This window comes from Physeter macrocephalus, chromosome 15 (assembly GCF_002837175.3).
Source record: "Physeter macrocephalus isolate SW-GA chromosome 15, ASM283717v5, whole genome shotgun sequence".
Classification (NCBI taxonomy): Eukaryota; Metazoa; Chordata; class Mammalia; order Artiodactyla; family Physeteridae; genus Physeter; species Physeter macrocephalus.
In genome coordinates this window covers 66,812,732-66,839,309 of record NC_041228.1, presented here as the reverse complement: position 1 = coordinate 66,839,309, position 26,578 = coordinate 66,812,732, and the positions used below count along the sequence as shown (strand labels likewise).

General features: G+C 38.4%; 1 long non-coding RNA gene across 1 annotated transcript in view; it reads left to right on the top strand.

Moving 5' to 3' along the window:
- Positions 1-21,196, top strand: part of LOC102995818 (uncharacterized) — a 44,859-nt gene extending 23,663 nt beyond the window's left edge. The window contains exons 2-3 of the long non-coding RNA XR_447931.4: positions 20,157-20,181; positions 21,102-21,196. This is a non-coding gene — a long non-coding RNA (uncharacterized lncRNA). The remainder of the gene's footprint in view (positions 1-20,156; positions 20,182-21,101) is intronic.
- The last annotated feature ends 5,382 nt before the right edge of the window (positions 21,197-26,578 follow it).

Here is a 26,578-nt window from a genome sequence, read left to right as displayed (position 1 = left end):
GGGAAGGAGCTGCTGAAGCTGAGGCCAGAGGTGTAAGGGTGCAGGTGGGCACCTTACGGGGGCATCTGGGAGTCACTGCAGGAAGGCAGCTTAACTCAGTGGAAGGGACGATGGATTTAGGTGTTCAGTTCTGGCTGTGGGATTTAAAAGTGACAGTAGGGAAGCGAATTTAGAAACAAAAAATACAAATGACTCTAAAAGTCAAATTAAGAGAGATACAAATTTAAATAATGGTAATAAACCATTGTCCTTCATCAAATTGGCAAAGATTGAAAAAAAACCCAACACAATACATGACTATGGCCAAGGAGTAGAGAAGCAGGCGCTCTTTTACTTTTCTGGTGCAAGTTAAATTGGTTTGAGAGCAACTAGCAAAATAAAAAGTGCACCACCACTTTGATTCTACAATTCCATTTCTATCATATCCTATTGGTTTAGCAAAAAAATGTCCTAATGGTGTGTGTATATAATTATACACACACACACATATAAACAAGGACATTAACTGTGTCAGGAAATGTTGGAATTATTCAAAAAGTGTATGAGATTGGTAAAGTAAGTTCCAAAAATATATACAATGGAATATTATACCTTTAAGAAGTTATGATTACTCTGATATATTTGGATTTCTTCTTACTAGTTTTGTTGTGTGTGTGTGTGTGTGCATCTTATTTCCACACTTTTCCTTTGCTTCTCTTCATCCTCTTTTCCTTTTCTCTATTAAGTTAATCTAGTTTTCTTTATTACTCCCCAACCAACCGTGAGTTTGGAAACTATCCACTCTATTTCTGTCCTTTTAGTGGTTTCCCTTAAAATCTCCATTAGTCTAAAATGGTCTCTACTCTGCTCCAACGTACAAGTATTTGAGAACACATGACAGTAATCATCACTTCTTTCCCTTCTTCCTTTTAGTCTGTCACACTTATGAACATACTTATGGTATAAATCAGATTGTTCTTACTGCCAGTTTTTGGATCGCTAATTCTCCTTTGCTGTATATGCTGATTCAACCTCTGCTTTCTCACGTGGCTGTGGATTTAAGGTTGCGAATTAATCTTCTGCAGGGGCTGTTTGTGTGCTCTGGGCTCTGACTGTGTTCTCAGAAGGTAGTTCTGCTTTGGATTCTGCCAGTACCTCTGGGTTTCACGTGTCTCAGACAGATTTTATGTTAATGTTTGGCCTTAGGGCGCTAGCTCCACACAGGCTGAATATATATGAGCCACTCTGTCCCATGTGGAAATGGCTGGCTTTCAATTTCATGCTGTTGCCTTTTTCTTTTGTCACTGGTGGTTCCAGGTGGATGGCAAGATGCACTGGTTGCTGTACCGGGCTGATGTATGGACTGGATTTTTTCCTAGCTCTTTTTGAAACAAAACCAAGCATGACTTTTGAGGAATTCTGCCTATAAACAGAATTCCCTGCATCAATTCTCTTTCCCAAATCGGCCAGTCAGTGATGATAAATCACTAACTCCAGGCCATAACAAGTAACTCCTTCCAAAACTGCTGTAGACTATATCATAATCTCACAAGCGCACACACACACACACACACACACACACACACACACACACCCACACACACACCCACACCCTGGATAGTAGTCCTTTGTCTTGGCTTTTTAGAAGCCTCAAGTGCTGATATTTTGTCAAAAGTTCCTTTTTAACAGTTATAATGTGCCAACCGCTCCATTCTTTTTCCTAACTTTGCAGTTCAAATTTTCCTGTTTGTTACTTATGTTGTCTTTTTTCAATGATGGTACATTTCCTTCTATGGTCAGTCATTTATTTTATTTTATTTTTTAATTTTTATTGGAGTATAGTTGCTTTACAATGTTGTGTGAGTTTCTACTGTACAGAAAAGTGAATCATATACACATATCCCCTCTTTTTTGGATTTCCTTCCCATTTAGGTCACCACAGAGCATTGAGTAGAGTTCCCTGTGCTCTACAATAGGTTCTCATTAGTTATCTATTTTATACATAGTATCAATAGTGTATATATGTCAATCCCAACCTCCCAATTTATCCCACCCCCCTCCTTTCACCCTTAGTATCCATACGTTTGCTCTCTACATTTGTGTCTCTATTTCTGCTTTGTGAATAAGATAATCTATACCATTTTTTTCAGATTCCACATATATGTGTTAATATATGATGTTTGTTTTTCTCTTTCTGACTTACTTCACTCTGTGTGACTCCTTAACACCATACACAAAAATTAACTCAAAAAGGATTAAAGACCTAAATGTAAGGCCAGACACTATAAGACTCTTAGAGGAAGACATAGGCAGAACACTCTTTGACATACATCGCAGCAAAATCTTTTTGACCCACCTCCTAGAGTAATGAGAATAAAAACAAAAATAAACAAATGGGACCTAATGAAACTTAAAAGCTTTTGCACAGCAAAGGAAACCTTAAACAAGAAGAAAAGACAACCCTCAGAATGGGAGATAATATTTGCCAACGAAACAACTGACAATGGATTAATCTCCAAAATATACAAACAGCACATGCAGCTCAATATCAAAAAACACAAACAACACAATCAAAAAATGGGCAGAAGACCCTAAATAGACATTTCTCCAAAGGCATACAGATGGCCAACAAACGCACGAAAAGCTGCTCAACATCACTAATCATTAGAGATATGGTCAATCATTTATTTTAAATGTAAGCCCATCTTTGGTGAAATTTACTTATGTGCAACTGCTGTGAATTCTGAGTTGCTGAAGCATTTCTGCATACTTCCTGAGCCCAAGATCTACACCAGTTATTATGTTACTTCCTCCGTGTGAGTTTCCCAAACCACAGTATAGTACAAATTCACACCTCGCTCCTGTACATGTTAAATAGGCTGGGGTTGTAAATTTCCCCTCTGAGCCTCTCAGCAGTCCCTGAAAATATCAAATTCCTTAGATAGTAGGTAGAATTTTCTAGTTCCAGTTTCACGGAAGGTGCCTTCCCTCAAGACTTCTGGGTTTATTCAGGGCCCTCTGTGATTCATCCTGTCCCCTCTCCCACAATCCCAGACTGTGTCTCCTGACTCAGCTTAGGTCCTAAAACCCCACTCCTCAAGGGCCTTTATCCAGATGCATAGCTATAGCCTTAGGTTTGCATTCAATATTCGCTTATGCATTGAAGAAATTTTTTTTTCTTTCCTTCTTTTGAACTTGCCTACATAGTTAAAATTAATTTCTTAGTCTCTTTTATTCAACATTTCTATTAGTTTGGAAGGGGTGCCAACTGTGTGATTTCTACCTTCCACAGTGCCTAGAAATAAATGAAAGAGATGAGATCTTCCCAGATCTGAAAGTGATAACACCCAATCTTAAGATAGAAATCTTAGTATGTTTACCTGAAACCTAATTTTTAACCTAAAAAACAGAAAAAAAATTAAGAGAAAAGAACCAAGTAATAAATATCTTATAAACTGAGGTAACCAATGACTTCTTGCTTAGATTATTGTACAAGGTGGAATATGAAATCATTTGTGAATCTCGGCTGGGAAAATTTATTTAGCTCTTACTATGTGCCAGGCCCTGTATTAATCCCACTAGGCTCAGAATATTTAAGCAAGTTGATAAATATCATACATTCAATTAAATATTTGTGCTGAGATTCAACACCAGGTATAACTAAACTGTACTTTCCCCATTTTAATGTTTATTTTCAAGCCTGGGAGTCCACAGACACATTCTGAGAATCCAACAACGTGTAAGTTATAAATATCAACTACAGCAATAATTCACAATAGAAAGTCATTTTTGTGGAGTACACTTTTTTCAGTCAACCGTTCTATAACTAGGTCTGAGGAGCCCTGATAGTAGTGAGACAGGAAGGGGGCAGGGCACAACCTTTAAAAGAATGAGAATGACAGCCACTGCAGACACGACGTTAAACTGGTTAGAACCAACTAGGTCCAAGATGACGGGTGAGTCGACTTCCACTAGACCTTAAGCCTCATTATGTGCTCATTGTACTATATTAGCATATGCTAAATGACACACCCGCAGGTGCCATGACAGTTCCAAGGCTGACCATAAGAGGCCAAAAAGTGGGCAGTGGCTCAATTCCTGGAAATCCCCGCCCCTTCCCCAAATAGTTGCAATACTCCTCCCACTCATTAGCCTATGAAATTACCCACCCTTATAAAAACTGACAACCTCATACCCTGGTGCCTCTGCCTTCTGAGATGGCCCACACTCTGTCTATGGAGTGTATATATATTCAGTGTATCTCCCTGAATAAACCTTTTTTCACTTTACTATGACTCGCTCTTGAATTCTTTACTGCACAAAGCCAAGAACCCACACTGGTGGCCCGTCCCAGGGACTCGCCTGAGACCTGGGACACGGCCATCCTCTCTGGCCCCAGTTTTCTTTCCTGCAACTGTAGGACAAAATGTCCTAGGGTACTCTGAGGGATGGGAGGGAAATATTTTCCCTGAAAATGAGGCTGTACTTTGTTCAAGTTTTAGAAACACACCCCCTGCCTCTCATACTTGCTCCGTGATGAGGTGAGTTTGACAACATTTTATGGGCTTTTTTGTTTTGTTTTCCCTGAGATTTTTTTTTTTTTCTTAAATTGCAGTCTTGTCGGTGCTGCAGTAGGTTGAAAATGGATTTTCTCACATCTCTTTTGGGGTAGGTAGGGAGATCAGTTTCCCCAGTGGCTGGCTGGCTTGTTTACAAAAGCTCTCAGGAGGAATGTCCCACCTGGGGCGCCTCCACGTGCAGGGCTGTGGGAACCGGGAGGGAGGAACAGCCCAGAACCTTTCCCCCCTCAGCTACTTCCTCAAAGCTGAGGTTCTTGCCTTACACAAAGTTCAACCCTTGGGCGGCCCAGCCTTTCCCACTGCAATCCAGAATACAAATTTCCTGAGGCCCATAGACAAGTTTGTCAATACTTAAGTATTTAATCTAATCTCGTATCTAAACTGATTTTTTTCCTTTACGGTCTTTCCTCCTGTGTCTGGTTTCCTTTTCATGTCATTGTCATTATCATCGCTGTAGCCTGCCTCCCTGCCCTCCCTTTCTTGACCATAGAGATATTGATAAGATTGGGAGGAGATGTTTACAGGGAAATAACTCAGATAACTGAGGGCATGCACTTATTTATGTGGGAAAACTCAGACCAGAAGGAGTCCTGTCCTTTAAGACTCTCAAAACCCCTCTACTCTCCAGGAGGATTTAAGAAATTTTTAAAAGCCATTTTATTGTTGTAGTAATTGTTGTTGAGGATTTTTATGGATTTTCAGACAGAGATCAAATGTCCATGATTTTTGCAATGCTTCTAAAATACATTTGCAGTTCTTTTGTTTCTTTATTCGTTTTTTTTCTTTTTTTAACATGAGCTTTTCTGATCTATGGAAGAAACAGGCTGTTTTGCGACATCTGGGATGCTGTTGTGTCGCAGTAATTTTATGCGAATGAGCATCTCTGTGGACTGCAGCCAGGTACGATGGACACACAGCTTTGAAGACCTCCTAACTGACCATTTTAGTCTGTGGGTCGACCCAACCGCAGCTTCTCCAACCTTTTTGGAGAAAAGACAAAACATGGCCCTAGACCCAGATCCCACTGGCTTATCCAAAAGACGATCAGAACAACTCTGCCACGTAAAACTTGCAGCTTATAAAATGTCCCAATACAGTTTCATTTAACGAACACAGATTGTGTCATGTAGACTCTCCTCTGTCACGTCAACTCTCCTCCAAAAAGAGGAAACTAAAACATCAAGGGACATTTGGTCACTATCTAAATAGGTAACAAAACTGAAACCAAAGTCAGGTCTTCTAAATCCAAATTCAACTTTTCACAGCAAAGAAAAAGAAAAATGCTGATTTTACTCTGACTAGAAATTCAGCCTGCTGAATCCAGTTGTACAGTATGTGCACTGCACAAAGACCCCCTGCTGAGGAGAGGAATCTGGCTAAAATTGTGCTCTGTGCTCTCCTGCCCAAGCCTGGTGCCAACTGGCACAGAGGACTGCATCTACCAGAGGAAAGGGTGACTATTTCTTCTTAAAATGTGCCCTCTGCTCTCCCAGCTATGTGGCAGAGGCTTCTTTTTCCTAAAGGGTTGTATTTTTTCTCGTCAAGGGAGCTTCATAGACTAGAATAAACCCTGGTTAGAACTCTCTAGAGAAGAGTCATTTGAGTGGGAACTTTGAGGGTGGGTGTGGGGCAGCTGATAGACAGCATCTGCCATTTTCAGTCAGTGATGTAATCATCCTACAGATTGAACGAATGGAACACATTCAATGCATTTGTTTTCTTTTTCAGTACAGGGATATTTTTTTTTTTTAATCTCTTGAGGCTGAAGCTGCTTCTAGACAAATGCTCCCAGATAATGGCTATCCCACCATCCCGTTTTGCCCTTCTCTGTTCTTTCCCAGTCTTATAAGCCTTCATGGAGCTGCTCGGCTATTTGAATTTGCCCACTGGTTAGGAATACATAATCTGGATTTTCACTCCCTCCTGGATAAGCCAAGGTCTATATTTCCCTATGTACCAAGATCTAGCTTCCCAACAAATAAATCTACGTTAAAAATCTGACAGATGATAATCAAGTAAGATGTAAACATTCCCATAGAGGAATCATTTTGGATAGTGCCAATTTTGAAGTGCCAGCTCTTTTTTTTTAAAATAAATTTATTTATTTATTTTTGGCTGCGTAACATCTTCATTGCTGCGTGCAGTCTTTCTCTAGTTGCAGCAAGCCGGGGCTACTCTTTGCTGCGGTGCGCGGGCTTCTCATTGCAGTGGCTACTCTTATTGTGGAGCATGGGCTCTAGGTACGCAGGCTTCAGTAGTTGTGACACGCAGGCTCAGTAGTTGTGGCACACGAGCTTAGTTGCTCTGCAACATGTGGGATCTTCCTGGATGAGGGCTTGAACCCGTGTCCCCTGCATTAGCAGGAGGATTCTTAACCAGTGCACCGCCAGGGAAGCCCTGAAGTGCCAATTCTTAAAAGTTAAGAGTTAAGCTAAGAAAATGAATCTCTGATGCTGGAAATATAGGCATTGTCATATGTGGGTGTGGTAGGCAGCCTTCTAAAATGGCTCCCAATGAACCCTGCCTTTGGTATTTTCACCATTGTGTAACCTTCTCCCCTTGAGTGTGGACTGGACCTAGAGACTTCCTTCTAATAAATAGAATGCAGCAAAATTTATGGGCTGTCACTTGTGAGTTAGCTTATAAAAACTGTGGCCTTGTCTCTCAGGCTCAGCTTGTATACTTGCCTTGATGGAAGGAACCACCTGGCAAGGAACTGAAGGTTGCCTCTGGCCAACTGTCAGTGAGGAATTCAACCCCTCAGTCCAACATCTTACAAGGAACTGAATCCAACCAATGCCTCACGAGTGAACTTGGAAACTGATCCTTCCCCTGTCAAGCCTTGAGATCAACTACAGACCCGTCCAAGACCTTGACTGCGGCCTCGTGAGGGATCATAAAGCAGAAGACTCAGCTAAGCCTGGATTCTTGTCCTAAGAAATTGTGGGATAATAAATACATATTGCTGCTAAGTTTCAGGGTAATTTGTTATACAGCAGTAGATGACTAATACAGCAGGTACATAGGGAATATCTAGGTAAGTGGAGTTTTTTCTGACATCCTATTATTTAGGAAGACGCTACCTGGGGGTGGGGACAGGGGGCAAAGTCTTGGTTCAAATTAGGAAATTTAAGATAGGTATTCTGAGGCACATTAGATATTAGAATCTAAACTGAGGCATATTCTCAGTGATTTTATCAAGATTAGTTGAAATAAGACTGTTAGTTTAGAACTACATGTGAAAGTTCAGATTATTGTTCACGGAAGGAAGATAAACTTTGCAGAAAAAAACAAAGAACTAATCGGGTGATCATGGAAAAATTGCTTAACCTTTTAGAAACTCAATTGTCTTAGTTGCAAAATGGGGCAATCAGACTAGAAGATTCCTAAGGCCCCTCTGCGTTTAAATTCTATGGATGAAACTTAGCTGCTTCTAGAGTCACCAAAAAAAAAAAAAGAAGCTTTACACCAAAGATCTAATTTTCTGTTCAACATTCCCCTGTGGACCATTTATTACCCTTGGGAATTCTGAGGCTCTCCTGGAATTACGAGATGCAAATTTCAAAATCCATAAATTGAATAAATGAGATACTAGATGACCAAAACTAGACCACTCTCAAAAGGCGGTTACTTCTAACAAGACTTAGGAAACAAAGAAATGCACACAGGAGAAAATCCTTGTGCCCTTAGAGAGAGCCAAGAATGCTTAGGCAGCACAAATGCTTAAGAAGCAGTACATAAGAAGCATGAATCATAAAACAAAATATTGATAACATACATATTTCTAATAAAGAACTGACAGGTAGACTATATGGAGAACTCTTAGAATTCAGTCATAAGAGTAACAACCCAATGAAAACATTAGTAAAAGATTTCAATACCTCTCAAAATGTAAAGATTAGTAAAAGATTTCAATACTTCTCAAGATGTGCTAATGGCAAATAAGCACATGAAAAGATGCTGAACAACATGTAGTCATTGGGGAAATGTACATTATAACCAGAAGAAAACTCACACACTGACAATGGAAGTGTAAAATTACACAGCCATTTTGGGAATGTCTTTGGCAGATTTTCCAAAAGAAAAACATCCATTCATCCCATGAACCAGAAATCCCACTTTACGTATTTAACCAGGAAAAATAAACGTCTACGCAAGACTAGATTTCTAATAGTCAAAAGTTAGAAACAACTCAAAAGCTCATCAACAAGTGAACGGATAAACAAAATGCAGTATGTTCACACAATAGGCTATTACTTAGCCATATAAAAGAGCAACGTGGGGCTTCCGTGGTGGCGCAGTGGTTGAGAGTCCGCCTGCCGATGCAGGGGACGCGGGTTCGTGCCCCGGTCCGGGAGGATCCCACATGCCGCGGAGCGGCTGGGCCCGTGAGCCATGGCCGCTGAGCCTGCGCGTCCGGAGCCTGTGCTCCGCAACGGGAGAGGCCATAGCAGTGGGAGGCCCGCGTACCGCAAAAAAAAAAAAAAAAAAAAAAAAAGCAAAGTGTGTGGACATATGCAAAACATTAAATGAATCTAAAATCCTTAAGTGAAGGAAGTCAAGAACAAAAATTACATGTTGCATGATTCCATTAATATGAAATACTAAAAATGCAAACTAACCGAATGTGACAAAAGCAAATCAGTGGTGGGCCAGAGTCAGCAAAAGGAATGGCTAGCAAAGGGACATGGGAAAATAAATACCTTGTATTTCGATTGTGGCATATGGATCTGTCAAAGCTCTTTGGATTATACATTTTATTTGTGTGTGTGTGTGTTTTGTTTTGTTTTTTTTTTGCGGTACGCGGGCCTCTCACTGCTGTGGCCTCTCCCGCTGCGGAGCACAGGCTCCGGACGCGCAGGCTCAGCGGCCATGGCTCACGGGCCCAGCCGCTCCGCGGCACGACGCGCAGGCTGAGCGGCCATGGCTCACGGGCCCAGCCGCTCCGCGGCACGTGGGATCTTCCCGGACCGGGGCACGAACCCACGTCCCCTGCATCGGCAGGCGGGCTCTCAACCACTGCGCCACCAGGGAAGCCCGGATTATACATTTTAAATGGATGTCACTTATTGCTTGTAAATGATACTTCAATAAAATTAGTTTTAAAAATGACCTAGAGGTATGACAAAAGGGAAAAAAATCATAAGCAGAAAATTCAGTGATTGGGTGGGGTTTCAAATGAAAGACCTTATTTAACAGGAAGTAAGATGGAAATGGATTTGGTTTTGAGCTTTGGAAAATGCTACTCAGCTTCCAGATGTAAGACAGAGGTCTTTCTTTACCTGTCAAATGTCTTTATGTGTAATTATATTCCACAGTCCTGTTCTCACACCTAAACAAATCGAGGTTATTTATTCTACCTTTGTTCACTGATTTACTTTCTACGTAACAGCCTCCTCCTGAAGGACTTCAGACGGTTCCAGATCTGTAAATGATTGCAGTCTTGGGCTATTTTCAATGTTGACAGTGAGAGACATAAAGTCACCAGGAAAGACAGGTGATTTTCCAGGTACTTATGATCTTTATGGTAGAGACAAAGAAGATAAATGACCAACGTGTCATAAAGGGGAGACTAAGAGAAACAAGATATTAATGTCATGTCACAGGGGAAGTTTTTTGAAACTTCTCCAGAGGATTGGATTGATAAGTATACAGCACTCACCATTGGCCAAGCAGAGCTGGGCTCTGGAAATCTGGAGATGGTCCAGACTTAGACCATGAGCTAAAAGAAGTCTTGTTTGTATCTTTATTACATGAAAAAACATCAGCTTGCCTCTCAGGAATTCACCTTATACCAAGCACCATAAGAACTGAACATTTTGAACAGACTCAGCCTTTAAACCTTAGTGTAGAGGGGAGTGGGGAGGCACTGTGAATATTTTAGTACCAGTTTCTGCTTCATCATTTCACTGCCCTTCTCCCTTCTAACATGTCTGGCTTCTTGGAAAATCTGACTGATTTAAAACCTAGTTCTATGTGAATGGTATTTAGACAGGAATAGCCAATTTCAAAATAACAGCTTCAGTACAAATAGAGCAATAGGGACAGGTAATATTTTATCACCGCTTCTAGTTCATACTCAGTTCATAAAGCTACTTGCTCTGAGAGCCAGCCTCTTAAGTCATTCGGATTCAATAGTGCTACTCACTGGGAGATCTTGAAAGGGTAGGGTTGAATTAATTAGGCAATGGAAAACGTTACTGGGAATAATGGGGTTCTTATGTGCATTTGGATAGCTTTGATAGGCAGCCCTTACCAGAGAACAGGAGCTCCAATGTAAGCTAAGAGGGCCTGGGAGGCCTGGCTCTACAAAGCAAGCAGGATTGTTGCTTTTCTAACCTGAGACTTTGTAACTTTTAATCAGTTAGTGGTTTAACGAGATCTGAGTATGTTTTTAGTGCTGAGTTAGATGCTGATGCAGATTACAAAAGAATTATAGGTTTCCTGCTATTAAAGATTTTATGTCACTGGAATAATGTGCAAGAAACATAGTATAATCTAAAATATATTTTAAACCATAAATATAAATATAAGGGCCTTCATAGGTGCCTCGTGAGTGTTATGCATCAGTCTGTTGAAGTGTTCTGAGAGCTGGGTGAAGGCTGCAATCATTTAGATCTTCCAATTGATCTGATTCTACTAGAGGTTTGGGGGCCACTAAGAGGTATTTATTTCACCCTCTCGCCTTTACACAGAAAAAGGTCTCCCTAGACCTTTGGCATATTTACCTCCAAGACATAAATGCTCCCTGGTTAGTTATAAAAAGTGCTGTCAAAACTGATTGTTTTTCCAACTAAAAAAGGTAAAATATAGAATACTTGGCACACATAGATGTAGTGTGAGGCTGATCTCTTGGGAAAGAAAATTTGTAATGAATAGTTTTTGTGTTTGATAGAAGTGTTCATGTCATTTGTAAATAATTTTGACCCATGATACTTATGGAATTTGAAATTTTCAGGACTTTCATGCTAATATTTTCTTCAATATTCTTGCCATTATGTTATCCCTTGGTTTTATCTCAGAAAATCTGGATTTTGAAATGTGAGAAGCATTTTTTTTCCTTAGGAAACCCCGGTGTCACTTGTAGACCTTTTAGATGTCACTTGTAGACCTTTTAGGTGAGTTTCTCTGTTGCCAAGGTGGGAGGTGGCACATGGCAAGGGCCTGAGAGTGGCCTCTGGAAGCTGAGAGTGGTACCAGGCTGACAGCTGACAAGACAATGGGCACCTCAGTCCTACACCACAACGAAATGAATTCTGCTAACAGCCAGTGAGCTTGGAAGCATGTTCTTCCCCAGAGTTACAGGATAGGAATGCAGTCTAGCCAACACGCTGATCTCACTCAGTGAGGTCCTGAGCAGAGAACTGAGCCACACCATGCCCAGACCTCTGACTTATAGGACAGTGATCTGATAAAAGGGTCTTGTTTAAACCAGTAAGCTTGTGGTGATTTGTTATATGGCAATAAGAGACTAATACACATCCTGAGTTGGAGTCTCAGTCACGCCACTTACTGGATGTGTGAACTTAAGTGAGCTACTTTCCTCTTCTGAATCATAATTCCTATTTCTGTAAAATGAGTGTGGTGCTACCTCAGTTCTCACAGAATTTTGTGCAGACTCGGTGAGATAACCTATCCTTTCTTTGTATAGTAGTTGACGTGGTAAGCACTAAATTTTATTATGAAACAGCACATTTGTCTGTGGTCCATAAGCAGATGAAGTCCATTTCTTCATTTGGAGAAAATATATTTATAAGTATATATCGTATTTTTATACTCCGTAGGTATATAAAGTTTCTATAATATAACTAAGTATGAAGTCTTTGCCTTCCTGGATTGCCATTAGAACACTATTCAGTGAGTACTTGGAAGCAAAGTGTATCACTTAATACCTATTTAAGGACTCTGAAATTATATAATTTGAGGTTATGGTTCATCTGCCTTCAGAAATGGAGTTACAGTGACCAAGTGTCCCTTGTGGTATTTTATATACTCCAGGGCAGTTTTTGTTTTGTCTGTTGCTGTTTTGGGGGAATAGAGTTTTTTTTAAGAAAGGAGGACTAAAAGTATACAGGGCAAAAGAGAGACTGTGGCAGACTAGAGCTTTGGTAACCATGGAAAGGGCTGGAACTCCTGAGACAATCATGCAGCAGGACCAATATGCTGTCAGTATAATAGACTCTTGGGGCATCTGTTTTCTATGAAGATGTTTAGCAGTGTATAAGTTCCTCTAAATTGATGCACAATCTTGGATCTTGACACGCACCCTGGATGTATCCTAGTGTGGCTAGCACAATGGATCAGTAATTGTTCATATTCTCCGAATGTCATATTCTGTCATGGCACTCTTTGAGAATATTTTAATATCCTCACAACGACAAGCATAGTGCTTTGCTCATTGAACAGTTGTTGAATGGAATGGGACATCAATAGCGAAAAGAAATCCTCATGAGTCTGTCCCACATGTTTTTCTTTTAAGTGACCCTCTAACTCAGGAGGTTTTACACTTTTATGCTAGGACCCCTTTGCCAGGCTGGTGAAAAACACAAGTTTCTCTTCAGAATAAGTTGCTAAATACCCCAAATAAAATACCTAGGACTACAAAAAAAAACCCATGGAAATCCATCTCATTATTCAAGATCTTGAAAATAATATAAGTAAAAAGAAAGATAGATGACCGCTACACTACAAAAAATCCCTACCATTATAATCACAGGGATTTTTTAAAGTAGTTCTCTAATGATAGTTATACTTTCAAGACCCAAGAAACAAGCTAAAAAAGTATGTGCTTGGATGTAGAATTTTTCATAAAAGGACTATTTTAAAGTTGTACTAAAAACTGGCTGTGATATTTCAAATAACTGGAGACTATCCAGAGAGACTTTTAGATAATCTTTTAAGTCATAAAAAGATTTTTGAAGTAGAATCATGTTAAGAAATTACTGAGCTGATTGGCAAACAGGTAAAGTACTTCTATACTTACTTCTATCTCAAGGGAAAAAAAAAAGGAATATTTCAAAGTTTGTATATTTATTTTCATGGAAATCTGAAGTTTACACACTGTTGTTTAATTCCAAAATATACTGGTATATAAAAATGCTTCTGATATTTTATCTTCTGAAAGGGGACACTCATGTAATGCTGAAGTCATTGGTAATTTCTTCAAAGATAGAGATCATAAACACATTTAATTTGTACATTATAGATACTGCCTTAATGGGAGTAAATGGGTTGGCTTATCAACAACCACTCCCGCTTCTGGTAACAGGACACCAAACACCATTCCCGAGTCTTCGAATCCAAACTCTTTCTTGTGCAATACTTGTCTTTGGTTAAAAAAAATTTGCCCATCCCTGGGCTTCCCTGGTGGCGCAGTGGTTGCGCGTCCGCCTGCCGATGCAAGGGACACGGGTTCGTGCCCCGGTCCGGGAGGATCCCACATGCCGCGGAGCGGCTGGGCCCGTGAGCCATGGAGAGGGAGGCCTGCGTACCGCACCAAAAAAAAAAAAAAAAAAGTTGCCCATCCCTTATCATATCATACCTACATCTATTCACTTATTAAATAATTTTTTTCTTACCAACTCCAATAGAAAAACACCCATAGTTACAGCCCTTTCTCTTGCCTATTTTCTCCATTAAATCAAGACAATTAGACAAAATTTACCTTCACAAGCAGAGACTTTATTGAGAAGAATAGATGTGAATAAGAGATAAACAACAAAGTGGTATTTTGTTATAAAACTTATTCTATTTAGTCACCAGTCAAGTGACAGTTTCAACAGTAGGAGAAAACACACATTTGTAGATGTAAAGTAACTTGTCATTTTTAATCAAAATAATATTGTTAGTTGTATACTTTAATAAGAGCTTTATGCCTTAATAATATCCTTCTGTGAAGGGAGGTATCGTCTAAGCTTAATAGCCTGGTGGGAAGTCACCATTTAGGAAACCAAACTACTTATTTCACGGATTAACTGTCACTAAGGTGTGTTTTCTTTACAAAACCTTCCAGACAGGGAGCTGTGTGACCTATGCACAACACATGAATGTCTTCTTTCGTTTTTGCTGCATTGTTAGAGGCATTTGTAGGGGATCATTCTGGATGATTCAGAGCAGCATCACACAATGTCCCTCGGTTCTAGTCTCTAGAACTTTCTCATTTTCTGCAATACGACGTTGAGCATTAAAACAGATTTGGCAGTATCAAATTGTTTGTACTTCTTTCTGAGAGTGTGTGAAGCATTACAAAGAAAAAGATATGTATGTCCTATGGGTACAATGGAGAGACATGTATGTACTATGAGGACTAATGAGTACAAGTGGAAATCTGTGTGTAGTGTGTTTTCAATTATTGTAATTATTACAAAGGGTGTTAGAATGTTTTCTTTTTTAGAATGCAAAGTGGGAAAACATGATGGAATTTCAGTTTGTAGTCTGTCTACAAGCACTATAAATCTTAACTGTTAGTGGCAGAAATGTCTGTCTGTTTTACTTACAGTATTTGTTTTTCATTGAAAATATAGTGCGTGCAAAAGGATTTGGATTGGGTTTTGCAGAGTGGAAAAACAAATGAAACAAGAAAAAGAGCTGGTGGTGGTGAAAGTTGCAGTGTGTAAATTAAATTCCTAATGACATAATTTGGTGAATTTCTTCTTTTGCAACAAGTAAGCTTGCATGGAGTTTTATTCCCGTGGAAACCTGGCACATTCAGCAATCTGCTCATTTTATTTTACCTTCCAATATCTGAGTAGATACAAGCAGTTAGACTTCGGTTCCTATTATATGAATGTGTATTTGCAAGTAAATTTAGCTAATGGCAGCTGCTGCTGAAACTTGGCTACAAAGAGTTGTTGTTGTTGTTGTTTTTAATAGAAATATATACTCATTCAGAGTTCTTGATAACAATTTCTCCTTTTTTCTTTTGTACATAACTACACCTCTTAGTTTTGGGTTTTTTTTATAAAGACCTCCAACTCTCCTAATCTTTTTTTGGATCATGTTCCGAATAATGGCTCTCTGCATCAGGGATACAATGGAATAATCCAGGCTGCCATTTTTCTTGGAAGACAGTGGCATTCTCTACCGATTTATTGAATAGACAATCATATTTCCAGGTCTAAAATAAATCCAAATCATCAAAGGTTAAGATGACCAACTGAATGATTTTACTCATATATCTTCTTTGATATGAACTCTTAAGGATTTTAAAGTAGGAAGCTTCAACTGCTCTGTAAGTAAAAAGGAAATTTCAGAATTTTTCTAGTTCTTCAAAATCCAGGTTGAGGCATTTCATAAGAACTTTGTAGATGCCAGTGAACTATGTTATCCATGCCTTTTCTGTTTTATTTAGAGAAAAATGAAGTATCCAATACCTATACTTTCTGGACTGAAGTACAACTGTTCTCCTTATTGTCCATCAAACACTCACAGAGCTCCATACCATCGGTTTGTTGTCAATTAGAACACTGGATAGCAGATTCCATGTTTAAAGTTCGATCACTCATAGACCTTTACATTTCCTTCATTCTGTTCTGTGGTCTCCAACTGTCCCATAACTCAGGCAAGTTATTTGGCAGATGTGTCAGGAGAGAGAGCTAAATATTTTCGATGTTTCAGCTGAGTAGTATCACCACTGCCAGAAGAAATAAATGGAGTATGTGTCTACTGATGGGTCAGTGAATAACTTTTGCTTCACTTATAAAGCTGATACAGCCTGCACATATTTATTGATATATCACATTTTGCCATTCAAAAATTATTTGAGGCAGTTATACTAAACTTACAGATATAATAAACTCTAATAAACAGCAAAGATTAACTTTTCCATCTTCCCACTAATAGAAAAAATTATTAAAAGAACTATTGCAATTATATATAAAACTTAATTGTAGACTTCCTGTGAGCTAAGGTAAAAGATGAAACTCACAATGTTGCAAGGACTTTAGTGTATAACAAAAGTTAGAATGAATTTAATTAATGTTTCTTTAACCGGTACCATCAACTCATCAATAGTTTGAAAAAACTGTAGGCAGAAAAATGTAATACATATGAAAATATATTCATAAATAAAATGGCATTCCTTACTTTATTTTTTATGCGACTTAAAAAACCTCATCCCATAAAGCTATTCTTAAGGATATCATGCTGAGGCACACAGGCCCTTCTTGGGTAGAGTATCTACTTTTATGTAGATATATATATATATATATATATATATTCTATATATATTATTGTATCTACTTTTAGGTAGATATATATATAATCTACTCTAGGAGTGATTTTTAGTCTACCACGGAAAACTTTTTACAAAAGCTGTAGAGATTTCAGAGGTCATAGACAATTGAGTTAACTGCCCATTTTGAATACAACATGCTTTGAAAAGTTTTTTTATGGTGCCTAATTCTTTATGGTATCCTTTGAATGCTTCACTTGTCTCTGGTATCACTTCAAAAATAGCATAGATTGCTATAATAAATGATTATTTGTGCTTGTATATATATGTATAAAATATATACAGATATGTATATATATATCTATTTCATAAAACTACCTGACACCTTGACTTTATATATATATATATATATATTTTTTATATAGGATATTAGAATAGCTTTGTTGTATTTAAAATATCACCCACTTCAAAAATATAATGCGTTCCTAATTATAAACTTGGAACAAATGATAATTTTAATAAAAATAAAATTGGATATAATAATAAAAGTGCCTGTGATTATGCCACTTATATATATTTATCAATTTCATCTTCACAAAATGCTATGCAATATTACTGTTTCTGATTTTTATTTTTTATTTATTTTAAATTTTTCCTAAATAGGTGAGAAAACATGAAACTCAGAATGATTCAATAACTTATTCAAGGTCACATAACTAGTGGAGCTAGAATTTGAATCCAAGTATGTATGATTCTAAGACTCATGTTCTTCCCACTATGCTTTCCTGTCTCTCACTATTCTTCCAGGGTAGTGGGAGGGAAATAATGCAACCATTCTTTCACACTTGACTACTTGACCTGCAGTGCAAATTTGCTAGCAATCATACACTTTTCCAACCTGTGAATGCATTTGATTTGAATCTGTAAGCTGATAATTTGGCTCTAACTTTGTCAACTCTTTCTGAATTTGTTATGAAAAGAAACATGCATTCTGTACCTGCTAGATGAAAAGAGCTGCTGTCACCATGGAAATATGATTTTTTAAACTTTCTGAAGTGGAAACTTCAAAGATGCTTTAGTTTTCACTGAAAATTTTATTTTGCCCTAGAATGTCACTCCCAACTCAACAGAGTGGATGAGCGAGTAAGGAAGCCTATAGGTAACTTCACAAACGGTAGATTCTCCCCAGACCCTCCCCTATAATAAGTGGGCTAAAACCACCTACCCACTGAGAGCTGGACCAGGCACTCTGGTGATGACATTGTTAAGATGTGTGGCACCTCTTCTCAGAAAGCCTTTCTCTGTAACTAGATGGAGTTCTGACGTCCAGTGATGTCTTGCCTAATTCTTATTCTTTGATATCTACTCTCTGGTCACGTAACGTACTATGCTGTATTTCTTTTATAACATGTAGATATCTTAATTTTTTTTTTTTTTTCTGGTATGCGGGCCTCCCTCTGTTGTGGCCTCTCCCGTTGCGGAGCACAGGCTCCGGACGCGCAGGCTCAGCGGCCATGGCTCACGGGCCCAGCCGCTCCGCGGCATGTGGGATCCTCCCGGACCGGGGCGCGAACCCGGTTCCCCTGCATCGGCAGGCGGACGCGCAACCACTGCGCCACCAGGGAAGCCCTAGATATCTTAATTTTATGTGAAGTTCCTAAAGCTTAGCCCACATCAACTATGGGAGCCTTAAGTGGGCATCAAAGAATTAGTGCATAAGTTATTCTGCATTTGTTGTCCCATTTGAAGTCACAATGGGTGACTCACAGATCCCTTAGTGGCCCATTTACTCTAGACTCTACACTCACAAGTTTTCAAAACTGCACCCAAAGTCAATTCAGCAATGAAATAAAACCCTACAGATTTTATTGAGTTGTGATAAAATGCCACAATTTTATTGTATTTCATTATAGAGATTTAGTCTAACTGCAAATCATACTTGAACTAATGTATTAGGAATAAAAGGTTTGATGTTTCACAAAGAACTTTGTTAATAGTTATTAACACTTTTTTCTCATTAGGCTATTGCATATTATATAAAATGATTAATTATGCAGTCATCCTTTTAGTCTTGGCATTTCTAAATATTTTCAATTATCTCTAGAAATAACATCCACATCTACTTTTCTCAGCCATGGATTCCAGGCAAGATCCCAATTATCCCTTAATGGTCATTCTTATAAAAAATATATAAATACCTAATCTGACAGCTAACTTGAAGACTATTATCTACAGTCCCAAGTAGATTTGGAATATAAAAATACCATTAAATACTTCTGTTTCTACTTAGTCTATATTATATATCCATGTAGCTTAATAACAGTCACCCTTTCCTGGAGTGCAGACTTTGTTCTTTGTAAGTATTATGACTGAAGTGTTGGAAACATAAACCAGCATTCTCACTGGGCTGCTTTTGCTCAATTGTGACATTATTCTAAGATTTGCCAAAGAAAAATGTTTAGTAACTACAGGAAAATTGAGAAAGATTGTCTGGTTCCCAGCTATCTAGGGTAAATCTCAGGATGTCTGTGAGACTGCATCTGTATCAAACCATTTTTCTGCCTGGACACTCAACTTCTAGCCAGACTGTGTTCCTGATAGGAGGAAGAGACCCAATTATCCTGTATGTCCATACGGCTACATTTGGGATTGGTTCCTGCCTCCTGTGCATTTGTTCATCCTATAAGAAAGTTTTGAGAAAGTTCCGTTTGGAAACTGGGATATCATTTGAATGGTAACATAACTCTTACCTCCACCTACATTGGTCACCCTATACTGGCATCTTCATCTCTTATCACCAACACAACACAATGTTTTCCATTTTTATGCACTCAGTGAACTGTGTGTTGGGTAAATGGGGAAGGTTATCTTGAGCGGAGGAGGAATCCAGCCATTCTGCTCAATCTTTCATTTAAAAGCATTTCTTGCGTACTTTCTACGGGACAGGCTCTACACACAGCACAGGGCATACTGTAGGGGATAAAACAAACAGTATAATGTCCCTCGTGTTGCTTAGAGTGACCAACAATTAATGGTTTTCCCAAAAGGGTCCCGAAGAGTCCTGTCAAAATTAGGAGTCCCCCTTTGATTTCCAAGGCCACCCAGAAACAGTCATCCTTACTTTCAGTGTGGCTGTGTATTGCCCTCTCTCCATTGCTCAGACTGAAACGTAATCCAGACGTGGTTTGGGTCCCTTGTTGACGTTATTAAAGTGCACAGATAGATCACATAAAAGTAATCCTTGCTGGTGAGAAGTTGCTCGTAAGGGCTAGGACTCTGCGGCCATAGTCTCTAGCATGGTGGGGCAGGCTACTTGGGGCTCTTGTTTTCCAAAGGTTCTTGCCTTTTCTGACTCACAAGGTTTTTTTTCTTCCCAAACTGGTTTTCCAGCTTACTCTTTCCTAACCTATTGTTATATTTTTCAGTGATGGAGAATTGGGATTAAACAAGGTAGGTAGCTGAGAAAGAAAAAAAAATGGCATCCTAAGAGAGGAAAAAAAATGGCTATGAACGGTGGTAAATAGTAATTTGAAAAGTCTAACTAGTTGCCAATAATCAATTCACCATGTTTTTGTGTCTGTTCTATTCACAATGACTTGAGAAAATTCTAATTGAAAGAATCTAAGGTAGCTATGTATGGTGATAGATGTTAACTAGACTTACTGTGGTAATTATTTCTCAATATATACAAATATTGAATCATTATGTTGTACAGCTGAAACATCTAAATTAAAAACCTTGCTCTTCAAAAGACACAATTAAGAAAAGGAAAAGTCAAGACATATACTTGGATAAAATATTTGTAAATCACATATCTGATAAGAGACTTGTATCCAGAATGTAAAAGAACTCTTACAACTCAATGATAAGAAGAAAAACAATTAAAAATTGTCAAAATATTTTAATAGCCATTTCACCAAAGAATATATGTGAAAGGCTAATTACCACCCGAGAAAATGCTTAATATCATTAGTCACTGGAGAAATGCAAATTAAAACCACAGTCAGATACCACTCTACACCCACTAGAATGGCTGTATCTCACTTGTTGGTGAGAATGTGGAGAAATTAGAAACTTCATACTCCCTCGGGTGGGAATGCAAAATGGTACAACCACTTTGGGAAACACTTTGGCAGTTTCATAAAAGTTAGACATGTTCTTACCATACACTCCAGCAATTCCCCTCCTAGTTGTTTACCTGAGAAGAATGAGAACACAGGTCAACACAAAGGCATGTACATGGATATTCCTAACAACATCATTTATTTAAAGTTGCTGAAACCTGAAACCAAGCTTGATACCTATCAACTAGTAAATGAAGACACAGAATGTGGTATAGTGATATAATGAAATACTATTTACTATTAAAGGGAATGGACTACTGATACATGGAACAATGTGGATGAACCTCAAAAACTTTCTGCTGAGTGAAAGAAACCAGACGGAAAAGAAACCATATTCTATTCATATGGTATGAAATTTCTAGAAAAGCTAAATTTATAAAGACGTAGCAGATCAGCAGTTGACTGGGGCTGGTAGTGGGTACAGGACTGACTACAAATGGGCAGGAGGGAACCCTTTGGGGTGGTGGAAATGTTCTAAAATTGTGTTATGATGGTGGTTGCACATTATATAAATTTAATAAAAATCACCAACTGTTATACATATAATTGGTGAACTTCATGGTGCATAAATTACACGTAATAAAGATATTAAATTAAAATTAAGTGGAAGACTAGTCTCTACTAACATAACTATTTTATCATACTTTGAAGAATAAACAAACATTAAGCCTATTAGGAATTTAGTGCTTATAGAAAAGGATGAGTGATTTATTGCTGCCTGGAAAAATTATTTCAAAGTCTAAGGTTGTCATTGTTTCCTAACAGATGGCAAGTGAGCCTCAGTGGACTATTTTCACATAAACTAAATCTAAGGAACATTGTCCTTACCTTGGTTTCTCTGTAAATTCACATAGTAAATCCAGCAACTTATGAAATTAATGAGTTTTCCTTCTCTTCTTAGTATCCTGGACCAAGAATTATTTGTATCTGTCAAGAACTGTTAGTGAAGTGTTCTTTGCAAATTGCCTGCACATCGATTGCTGAAGAATCTTGAATAAAGACTAGAAAGGACCAAGCAACATAAATTCATTTTAGAAATGAAATGAAATAAGATAAAATCTTAATAAAGATTAAACACAGAAATAATTTTTTTCTCCTTAGTTTCTGCATTCTCTTTTTGACCCATTCCAGTGGAGGAGCTATCAAAGCAGATGCAAAGAAGGGAAGGAGAGAGGTGGAGGGAGGGGAGAGATTTTAGATAATGTTCAATACAAGGAATGCACCTTATTTTAAGTTCCTTCATTATTGATTTCTTGATGTGCTGCTTTACTTAGTTGTCTTAATTCAGTAAAACAAACTACGTCCATTTTCAAATATCAGGCAATTGTTTTGTCAAACCCATCATCAAATGATCCTTTCTCTGTCTTTTATTTGGTTTTAACTAGCCATGGTCTATTGAAATTCAGTTCAAGTCAGTGTTAGTGGAGATTAAAAGAGCGTTTGAGAGGAGAAGGCACCATATGTTATTCTATGTTTAATGTATATACTGCTCTGGTTAAGAAAAAAGTATCCTAGCACCAGGAGGGCTTTTGCCAGCACAGAATCCATAAAAAGAGAAATGACATAGCTTTCTTATGAAAATGTTTCAGTACTGAGATACAACCTGATGGAAATGATAGGGATGGATCAAACTAAGGGAACTTCAGTCCCAAAGTCTATGGCTAAAAGTTCATAGTAGGGAATGTTCACCATTGAGAGCTATGTTCTAAATTAGCAGCACCATTCAGAGCAATATACAGGACTTTGCCACAGATTCAGTTCCCCGGAAGAAACTAGGTATTGCTTCAGTGGGAATGTGTATAAGCTGAGGTTGACAGCTAAGATACGTACGTCTCAGATAAACTTATTGAGTAGTTAAATCCAGTCTCTGTTAATAATGATTTGATCATTTAAATTCCATATTTCTTCAGAGTCTTCTTAGACTCCTTAAATGAGTTCCCTATATTCTAATTTCTCAGGTAGCTAAAAAACACAGAATGTGAACTTAAGAGTTTTCCCAGTTTCAAAGACTTATCTGTGCCTCCCCTCTCCATTTTTTTTTTTCTAAAACAGTAATTGACTTTTCTTCGCTTAACATATGAGGAATTATATTAAGCATAAAATTTGAGAAAAACTTTGCCTAGTATTCATAATTTAAACTCATCTGTTTTGGATGTTTTCCTACTGCATTCTTCTATTTGCTTCTTCTAAATCAGCCTGCAAAAAGAACATACAACATATATACTTGCACATTAAAAAATTCAAAGTTACAATTGGGGCAGTCCATGTTTACAGAAGCAATTTGAAACGCAGTTAAGAAAACGTTTTCATTCCTGCCAAAACTGCTGCGTAACATTCAATATCAGATTCAGACGTGACTTCCAGGCTTAGAAATCAGTGTCTGCCAGTTCACAATGGCCGAAGAAGGGAAGGGAGGCCTCAAGGAAGCATGAACACAACTTCAGGAAATTTATTTTTTAGGAAAATATTGTTCCTTTTTTTAAAAAAAAAAACAGGATATTGTGGCTTATGAGGTGAAGATGCAATAATTGTAATCAAAGTATAGATTTTGTACTGGAATTACATTTTTAAAGCTGGCTTCTGGGGCTTCCCTGGTGGCGCGGTGGTTGCGCGTCCGCCTGCCGATGCAGGGGAACCGGGTTCGCGCCCCGGTCCGGGAGGATCCCGCGTGCCGCGGAGCGGCTGGGCCCGTGAGCCGTGGCCGCTGAGCCTGCGCGTCCGGAGCCTGTGCTCCGCAACGGGAGAGGCCACAGCAGAGGGAGGCCCGCATACCACAAAAAAAAAAAAAAAAAAAAAAAAAAAAAAGCTGGTTTCTGAACAATAAACATATTCTCACAGGAAACACAGAAGGGAAAATTCTGAAAATTTCAAAGTTGAATTTTACTCCTCAGCAGTTGGGAAGGCATTCGGTGAAAGGGAAAGGCAACCGAATATGAGATCCTACAGGTTTTCTAAGCTTTCTCTTCGACTTCTAAAACATTAACCATTATAGATCTGGCTGAGACTATGCCTGGTGTTCCCCTTAAATGTTTTATTACTTTCTCTAAGCTGACAGCAAAATACTTTGGCAGTTTATTCAACGTTCGACTCTAATGGTCTTAAGTCTGAGGGAAGTTGGTAATGGCTTTGCCAATATCAAAGATAGAAATGGCATTTTTTAAAGTCTAGGTTTTATTATTTCTGGTTTGTTATGTATTTTTCCCAAAGGTAGACTTTTTAAGAATTATGGGAGTTGTATTTTGTAATTTTGCCAGGAATGTATTTGTGAACATAAATTGAAAGAGAAAGGATGATAGGACGTTGTTTGTATTTCAGGAGAGAATAAAATGACAGTATATGGTGTCTGTTTTCTTCAGGGTACAATGCTTCACCTAGAGAACAATTTTAAAATATGTTTTGCAATCTATCATTCTCATCCTCCTAGAAAATAAAATTAGAGTTTCTTATATCCCAGTGACATTTTAAACTCATAAATTCACAAAGGATACTGTCTTCTTGGTTGTGAACTAGGCAGATGTTGTTAATGAAAAGGAATTAGAATAAAAGGATGGGAGAGGCAGGTGTTAGAATTGAAGGGAAGGTGTTTTATTTAGGTGTTGTATCTAGTCAGGATGGACTAGATCATGCTTCAGGAATTAAAAAACCACCCCCAAATTTTAGTGCAACAGAAGTTTGTTTCTCATACACAGTACCCATCTAATGTGGGCCAGCAGGAGGTTCCACTCATCTTGGTGGCTCGAAGACCTAGAATGACAAAGGCTTCATCCTGACACAACTCCACTAATCTCACCAAAAGTGAGGTCTGGCTGCTCGCCAGTTTGAAAGCAAACTCCCCCCCCTCACAATCAGTGGGCAAGAGTTTTTAAAGGGGAGTTTCATAGGCGGAGGGACAGAGCTACATGCAGTCAGCTCTGTCATCTTGAAATTGGTCATGCTGTGGTCTGATCCATGTCATCTTGATTGTTTTGAGTACAGTTAATCTTTAGTTCCAGGGTCGATTTTTTCCCATTTCTCTGAGGCCAGTTCTCAGAATTGTGGCAGCTGATGTCATGGCTACAGTCTGGTCATCATGCTGTTAACTTTTTCCACCTGGTGAGGGTTTCAGTATCTGTAAGACAGCTCACAGGATATGGCTCAGAATATTATCTATAGCCTTTGAGGAGGAACTAAAGGTCCTTGACTTTGCTTCATGACTAAACTATTATTATTCTGTCCTGTGTGACTGCCTTCCTTTGCTTCTGCATTTTTCTCACTTCTCTGATTAAACTTATTCTTTGGCTAAAGTTTTTCTACAGACAAAAGGCAGGAAGAGGACATGGGGGGTGGGGTTCTGTCCTAGGAAGGCCCCATAGGATCCCGCTCCGTTTTACTACCACGGTGGGATGAGGGATATGGCAAACCTCAACCTGGCTCTTAAAAAATAAAAAAAATAAAAAATAAAAAAAAAAGAGTAATTTCTAAAACTTGAAAAAAAAAGTGGGCTTGGATTTCATTGGCCAAAGCAAGTTACTTGGCCACGTCCAACTTCACAGACAATAGAGGAGCACAGTTCTACCCAGTGCTTCAAAAGAGAGAGCCAGAAATATGTGATAAAGAGCACCGATGACTTAAACAGTATATAAATGATATTTGAGGAATGATTTGTTGGAGACCTAACTGATCACATCTTAGAGAGACAATCAGTTTTACTCCCAAAGATTTATTTCGGTTTCTTCAGTTGGTCTGTTTATTGGAAAAAGAAACTCTATTATGACCTGCAAAGTCCTCTGTGTATATATACCATTTCCATTTAGTCTTATCATCAGGAGTTTCTTTGATTTCGAATTTAAGAGAAGAAACTGATTCGCAATGAGATGGGTCTTGCCCGAAATAATAGCTTCATAAAATTCTCTGAAGTAGCCCTGAGGCACATATTTCAGTAGGTGTAAGAAGGCTCTCCAGCATTTTTCCTTGCACAGATAACTCTTATGAACTATAAACTAACTATTCTCATTTATGTTAGGAGTGGTTACTTGTGGCCAGGTCTTTGTCCTGCAAACTAAATTACAACTAACATAACAATTATACTCTGCCGGTTGTATCTGTTTGTTAAATATCACATCATATCCCTATTATGGGCCATTGAACACTGCCTATAAGATGTTATTGCTCCACAGTCACACACCCAACCTGAGCTCCAAAATATGGTCACAACAGGTCAAGGTGGTGATGGTACGAATATTTTAACACTTAACTAACGTTACCATATTTTTCACTCCAATTGTTAGAATACTTGGTTATAAAAAATGCTTTTTGTGCCACTTCTATGCATAAGACATAGCCTACAAAATATAATTTGGATGCTAAGAACACAGTAGGTCCTCGCTAGAGATTTGGAAATGAACTAAGAAGAGTTAATCTTCTGAAATATTTTCTTTACTCAAATAATGCAGTGTTTGAAAGTATGTGATGATCTCTGAAAGTGCATGACCAACGCATGTTATGACATCAATCTGTAAGCATTCCTTGCAAAGTAAAATGCAATTAATACATTTTTTTGCTAATAGGTCAGTATTCGAAAAATATCTGAGGCCAATTTTTTCCATACCCTCTCTCAGTACTGCCGTACCATTGAGATAGAACATCCCAATTGACCACTGGTTAATTTAACGTAGGAAGTACTTTTAAAAAATGTACAGAAATTGAAAAGAAAGAAAACCTGAAATAAGTATTTTTTTTTTTTT